The sequence below is a fragment of the Anomaloglossus baeobatrachus genome, chromosome 2, assembly GCF_048569485.1.
Source record: "Anomaloglossus baeobatrachus isolate aAnoBae1 chromosome 2, aAnoBae1.hap1, whole genome shotgun sequence".
Classification (NCBI taxonomy): Eukaryota; Metazoa; Chordata; class Amphibia; order Anura; family Aromobatidae; genus Anomaloglossus; species Anomaloglossus baeobatrachus.
Genome location: NC_134354.1, coordinates 351,146,075 through 351,153,643, shown reverse-complemented (window position 1 = coordinate 351,153,643; position 7,569 = coordinate 351,146,075). Strand labels below are relative to the sequence as shown.

The following is a 7,569-nucleotide window of genomic DNA, read 5'->3' as shown; positions in this document are numbered from 1 at the left end:
AACAGAATAGGAAGGCCAGGATTTAATCAGAAAACAAGCAGAGGTCTAATGCGGATCGGGCAACGAGGTACATAAACATCAGGCAGGAGACGTAGTCAGGAGACAAGCGGTAGTCAGCACACAAAATCACAAAACAGAACTGGGCGGAACAGGAACCATAAGTTCAGAACTATGTCTGACAGTGGTCAGCAGACAAGAGGGGCCTAAAAAAAAGGTATGGTGTATTCCCATTGGTTGTAGCTGAATGATGTTACTTTAACTGTCAGACAACAAACACCTACAGTCAGCCATTGGTACTGTAGATCTCAAGGTAATCCTGTCCAGTGGCTGTGCGGAACCTGCAGCCACCGGCGCCGCTGTCATCGACTCCTCTCCCATCAACAGCACTATCTACGAAAGGAACACGGTGTTGTGGAGGTCACCTGAGCTGTAGTATGTTTATTTAAACGTAATAAGAATATCTGTGTATATAACTAAATCAAAATGTAGATGTAGATGCAAAATTATCTGTCTGTCTGTGTAGCAATTGCACAGACCTATAGTATAATTCAAAGTTGTATAATCATGAAGGAGTTAACTAAAGATGATGAAGCCAGATGTGAAGCTATAAACTCTTATCAGTAATGTTCACACAAAAGGAATGTACGGGAGGGCAGGAGTGATGTGAGAAATTGGGGAGTGAATGCACTCCTTCGTTAGTTTCAAGGTTATTTAGGCTTACTTACTGTATAATTGGATCTATCTCATTAAAACCAAGTCAGTTGGTGATGCTGGCTGAAAAGAGAGCATGTCTGTGTTCTTTGTCTTATATACATTGATATATATCGGCACTGGTATACAGCATTAATGGGGCACCGTCTCTGGATCCTAAACGAAGACTCCATTAGCAGTCTTGACCCAAAATTCCTCCCTTGACAGTTTGGCGCACTCAACGTGGAGCTCCTTCAAGGACGCAATACCGACCTGCAAATACCGATCGTTTGGATGTCACGGACTGAGACCTCCCTCCGCTCCAACCAGGCTGATCACCTCCGACCCCACGGGTAAGTGTTACATACTGTGTATTCACTACCGTTGTGGTTGGTTTTGGAGAGGAGGGAGTGACGGGCTGTGTGTCCATATCGGTGTTAAAAGGTACCTGATTGTGACTCAGGGGTAGTGCCCGCTGGAGCTCAGAGCACGATCCCAGCCCTGAGGTGTGGATCGAGTGTCACATGGGATCCAGAGGACGGTTGTTAGGGCAGGAAAGACGGTGGTGGCTGGATATAGCTAGTTAGACTGACCCGGTCTGTAATTAAAGACGCGGGGGGGTTCCCGTGGCTGAAGATAGGGATTAGGATATTAATTTTGATACAGTTGACCAAGTCCGGAGGGAATACCTTTTGTACCCCTCCTCCATATCACGAGATACCCTTATTAGGGGGTTCCCGTGGCTGAAGATAGGGATTAGGACATTAATTTTGGTGCAGCTGATCAAGTCCGGAGGGAATACATTTTGTACCCCTCCTCCATATCACGGGATACCCTTATTACTATATAGCTGAGGAGTTGCCAGCTAGTATAGAGGTGTAGCCTTAGGTGCCGGCCGGACTCTAACGTTCACCGCATAGTTATATTAGTGTAATCCAGACACCACCAAGATAGCAAAAATGTTCAGACAGAGGAGACAGAAAGTTGAGAGGCCTGAAGGTTCACAGAATGTGTTAGAGCTAGTTGCAGAGAGAAGGGAAGAAAGCTGTATGTCGTGCCTTGGAGATTTTTAAAATGTTAGAATTACCAAAAGGAGGTCGGTTACAACCGTCACTATGAGCAACAGCACTGAAAGCAAAAAAGGGCAAGTTAAAAGACAGGAGATTGTTGAATGATGCAGAATTGTTTGGCAGAATATCGCAGGCATTGCTATCAGAAAGATATATTGAGATTGAAGATGAAGATGAGCAAGGGGATGTTGTGTTTTACTATATGTTACCCGAGTCTGAGGACAGATCTGAGGGTCCTCCGATAGGTTGTTTTGTTGCTGCCCCACAACCTGATCCCCATTCTATTCCCCCGTCCCGGAGATATTCACAGATGCTGCAGTCACTAGACAGCATCCCTTAACCCTTTCCACACCCATACCCCTTTTCCCTCCCATACCTGCAATGCCGTCTCTCCCCTCACCGGCCAGTCTGCCGTCACACTCCCCAATTATCAATTCCCTCCCCTTGGATCCCCCTTTTTTCCTTAGGACACATAGTGAGCCTTACCCCGAACCTGACGAGGAACAGCCCTCATTTAAATATGTCCCTTTCAACCCCACCCAGTCAGCGGCATTAATCCCCTGCCTGCCAGATCCCAGCATTAACCCTATGCGATTTTATAGGAAGATGCTACAGGTCCATCAGTTATACTCAGCTGCCCGGAAGGACCTTGTTAATCTCACCAAAGTAAAAGCAGGAGACAGTTTTTGGCTCTTAATGGAGCCCCATCTCCCAATGCACCCAGGCACTGATGACACTATTTTTTTAAAGTGGACAACAGTATTGTGCCGCTTTAAAAAGATGGGCTCAAGATCAATTTGTGTATACAAATGTGCCGGTGCAGCCCCCGCCACAGCCCATGCCCCAACAAAGTCCAAACCCCGTATACGTAGCTCCCAATCAACAAAACCAGCAGAGCCAGCAACAGAATTGTTGGCGTTGTGGTCAGTTTAGTCACTATCAAAGAAAGTGTCACACCTCCAAATCTCAGTGTTTGGCCAGGTACCCTCAAAACCGTAACCAAAACCTGCAACACATAAATTTACAATAAAGGTGTTCCCTGTAGATTCAGTAATGATCTACCTGAAGCCAGGTGTGCCTTTTCCCAGAGTATCATAGTATCCCTTTAAATCAGTTTTAGGAGATTTTCCAAGATACTGCCCACAGTCCGGCTGCACCCAGGAGTCTGCCCCAACCTTCCCTAATGACACAGGGGGGAGCCCCGGACTGCTTGTTTTTGTTGCAGTGATTTCCAATCCCAAGCTACCCGCTTTAATGATGTTCTCCATTCCACTCCATCAATCTTAAGATCTTAAGGTTTCTATAATATATGTTTCTGTAGTACCTTTGTTTCTGCTGGCTGACACGGTACAGAAATATATTTTATATATTTCTATAGTGAAATTTCTGCCCATGGTTTTTTTTCTTGTATCTGTTTTTCCCACCAGCTGTTCTAACATCGCGCATCCTGAAGGAGTCAGGGGGGGCATAAGTCAGTGCAGGGATGTGTGGGAGTATTATCAGTAAGCTGCTGCTAGTCACAAGTTGTAGAGAGCAGAAAAAAAAAATAAAAAAAATAAGGAAGTAGAGAAAAGTAAAAAAAAAAAAAAAAAAAAAAAAAAAAAAAGGAAAAAGGTAGCTTCAGCAGATTTACAAAGCTGTTTCTGTCTTATGTACTAACCAGTGCTTTTTCCGGCTGGTGGAGTGGATTTTGTTTAATCTTTAGAGTTCAAAATTTCATAGGAGATTATCAATAGTATTCTGCTGCTATTTAAATAATTAAATTAATTTTGCAGGGAAAAGTATATTTTTAAAATATACAAATTAGGTTTTCGTTTTTATGGTTACGTTTTTGTTTTTTATTATTTTTGCATACAAACTGCCAATATTGATTGTTTTCCTTTTTTTTTTGTAGATATAGAATATCTATGAACCCTGTTGTAAGGTTTCAAAATTTCCCAGTAGAGTATAAGTTATATTTATTTGTTGGTTAATCTTATTGTTTACTGTTATAGATCTATATATTTTGCCAAAGTAGTATATAAAAAGGGAGGAAGTAGATATCTATTGTATTTTTCCAGCAGTAGACATATTGGATAGGCTTTAAAGCAGGCTTTAAAGCTGGCCTTTTTTTTGCAACAGTTATGTCATGTTTATTGGATTATTATGAATGTAGGAATATATGTCTGTTATAGGAATGATCTAATCTATATTTCTTTTAGTCTTTGTTTTTATAGATGGAACAAGATGGTGGTCGATTCTGCACTGGATATGCTACAGTTCACACAACATGAGGTAATCTAAATTTAGGCCACTCCCTCCCCTCCTATCGGTACAGAAGGAAGTGACGTAAGTGCCTCTCTAGATGGGTGGAGCAGAGGTAGGTAAGATAGTCAAAATGTATGTAGGATGTAGATCTTTCCTGTTGTCAAATAAGCTAGGTACGCCGAAAAGAAAGTCTAGATCTGAGCTGATGGAATCGGATGGAGATCCCCGTATAGGTGCAGCTGACCAAGAAGCAGTGAACGGGCCTAGAGTTGAGGAGTCCTTTACCATGCATAAAGACCATGCCTCGGTGACACCGGTCACGTCAGTGACTTCTGTCACTCCTTGTGTTCTTAAATCCCTACAGGATCAAGTGAACCAATAAGGAGTGGAGTGCGAGACGCAGGGAGCCGGCTGACTGAGGAAGGTCTGTGGATGAAGGGTGGTAAGCTTTCTCTGCCATGAGATCTCTTCTTAATGATGGCCCAAGTAACATGGACTAACATCTGTGAAAGTTAGATATCAGTGTGCGCTTTGGTGACGCCAGGGTTCAGTACCCAGGTAGATAAACTCACCCAGTCTTGTGAAGCACGTTTTTAAAACAATGAGGAAAAACTGTAAAGAGTCCGTAGAAACACCCTGCACCTGCTCTACCCATTCTTAGAGACTGCAAACTGATTATAGATGTTTATCATGAGCACGTTGTATGCAAGTCTGTGCGTGTTGTGTAGATTTCTTTCCAGGTCTGGTCAGAGGCTTTCCAGTGCAGAAAACGACGTCATTGCTGAAAATCCACATAATGCAAGTGGTATGTAAACAAACAAACAAACTGATAAGTTGTAAATCAATGCGTGTTGTATTTCTCTTTAGTGTGTGTTGTGTTTCTCTTTAGTAATAAACAGGTTCCAATGTAAAATGTTTTTCTTTGGTCTAGCGCAAACCATGTATAATTTTCATATGATTGACTAATTAGTGAAATAAACAAGTGTATTTTCTAATTCCAGATCCTAAATCAGAGTTAGTAGTATATGGTTTTCGGTCCGGAGACTGATTAATCCTAAAAGGACACAGAAATTTCGATAAAGCTCAACGGCAGGACAACATAGATTCACGCCCCGCATTGCAGAAGGGTCGATCCACAGAAGCTGCACTGACCGTCCTGCTTATATTTATCCTTTACAAAAAACCTGTACAGTCCCAAACCATCATTTCCGAAACAGAAGAGAGGACTTAGAGAAACTTGAGACATGGGAAAGTCCAACTACAAAGGGTGAGGACTCGCCTAGGGGTCCTTGGTCTCAAACCGGTGAAGAAATCCCATTCCCCTCTCCACCCATGCCTCAACGTTCAGTCAGGCAGGATTTCCCAACAGATCTTTCTTCCTCTTTTCCTAAGGGAACACGGTACCCTTAGTATTTGGAAATGGCAGAAATAAGTCAAGGGGAGGACTGTTGAAGGTACGAATTGAGTAGTCGAAAATACTTAATTCAGCCATTTCATAGACCCAAAAATGTGGTTTGGTTAATGTAATCTAACCATTACAAATGTTTTTGTTTCCTACTAATTTCAGTAATTTTCCTTAATACAAAATGCTAGATATGGAAAATCTCATTTCAGGAAAAGTTTTGGAAGAGCCTATCCCATCAGGCTGATGTCTCTCCGGCCTAGTCTGCGGAGCACTGGCAGTGACACGCGACTTGACGTCACATCTCAAAAACCAATGGACCCAACACAACCGAAGCAGAAAGCGGCTGCTATTCAACCCATTATTCCAGAAGGTTTTTCCAAGTCTGGGCCACAAACTGTTCACATGAAGCCTCATCATGTTTTGTTGTTTTTTTATCAAGAGCAGATTATCCAGGTTCACAAAGTGGCCCTAAGTGGACTAGCACTGACTAAGCATCCTCCTTTTTGTTTAATATCCAGAAAGAAGAACCATGGACAATTTCCAAATGTCCTTTTGTTTTTTGTTTTTTTAATTATGTGCTAATTTTTAAATAAGGTTTAGATTCAATTTTTCCTAATCAGGATAATGTGCCCTAATAAGAGTAATAACGCCAATTCTAATAGCCCCTATAAATCATAGAGTTATATTTAATAAATAAAAATAAGTACTTAAGGGGGGGAGCAAAAAAAAGCCTATAGTGTTAAATTAAACAACCGATTTCATGAAAAGCCCGCATATATAGATATAGATATAATTAAAGTCCCAAGGGCAATAGGTCACAAATAAGTCCCAAATAATAAAATATATCTAAATGGGGAAAATTTTTAAATTTAAGGTTAATAATATTCACAGATATTTTATTAAAGGGGGGACTGTGGAGGTCACCTGAGCTGTAGTATGTTTATTTAAACGTAATAAGAATATCTGTGTATATAACTAAATCAAAATGTAGATGTAGATGCAAAATTATCTGTCTGTCTGTGTAGCAATTGCACAGACCTATAGTATAATTCAAAGTTGTATAATCATGAAGGAGTTAACTAAAGATGATGAAGCCAGATGTGAAGCTATAAACTCTTATCAGTAATGTTCACACAAAAGGAATGTACGGGAGGGCAGGAGTGATGTGAGAAATTGGGGAGTGAATGCACTCCTTCGTTAGTTTCAAGGTTATTTAGGCTTACTTACTGTATAATTGGATCTATCTCATTAAAACCAAGTCAGTTGGTGATGCTGGCTGAAAAGAGAGCATGTCTGTGTTCTTTGTCTTATATACATTGATATATATCGGCACTGGTATACAGCATTAATGGGGCACCGTCTCTGGATCCTAAACGAAGACTCCATTAGCAGTCTTGACCCAAAATTCCTCCCTTGACAGTGTCACCTGACGATCGGAGTACAAGTTGCTGGAGCGGACTCAGGTGGTGACGTAACAGCCATGTGCGACAATGATGCAAACCTGGGTGTGGCCCTTCGGCAGGGCAATGTGAGATACGTGCCTTGTATTGCTGACGTGTTCAACCTGGTCGTCCAGCAATTTTTAAACCACTATCTCGGCCTACATGGCCTTCTGCAGAGGGTACGCTTGCTATGTGCTCACTTCCACCATTCTCACCCTGCAGCTGAACAACTTGCATTCCTCCAGAAGTCTTTCGGTCTGCCTGTTCACCGCCTGCAATGCGATTTGGCGACACGCAGGAAGTTGAATCTGCACATGTTGCAGCGCCTGTGGCAGCACCGGCGAGCCCTGCTGCAATACGTTATGACTTTGCAATACGTTAGCCTGGGCTAACGATATCCAGAGGTGAGGCAGATCACGCTGCTGGAGTGGTCTCAGATCAAGTACCTATGCACCCTTTTTTACAGTTTACAAATGGCGACGAAGATGTTAAGCGCTGACGATGCCATTATCATTATGACAATTTTGGTCATCTACATGCTAGAGCACACTCTAAACATTATTCAGAGTCAGGTGGTGGGACAAGAGGAAGGGGAGGAAGTACAGGAGGAGTCATATGCGGAAGGGATAACAAGATCTACAAGGTCCACACTTTCAGCAGCACCAAGGCGGCAAGCATGGGACGGTGGAGGAGAGGGATTAACAAGGGCGCATAT

The 7,569-nt window shown here is 42.3% G+C and overlaps 1 long non-coding RNA gene across 2 annotated transcripts; it reads left to right on the top strand.

The window, feature by feature from the left end:
- The first annotated feature begins 416 nt into the window (after positions 1–416).
- LOC142291460 (uncharacterized) lies at positions 417–6,699 on the top strand. Of its 2 annotated transcripts, none has more exons than XR_012750490.1 (2): positions 417–1,043; positions 3,977–6,699. It is a non-coding gene; the product is annotated as an uncharacterized LOC142291460 (long non-coding RNA). The 2 variants fall into 2 exon arrangements; XR_012750489.1 differs by having other exon boundaries at positions 3,962–6,699.
- Positions 6,700–7,569: the final 870 nt, after the last annotated feature.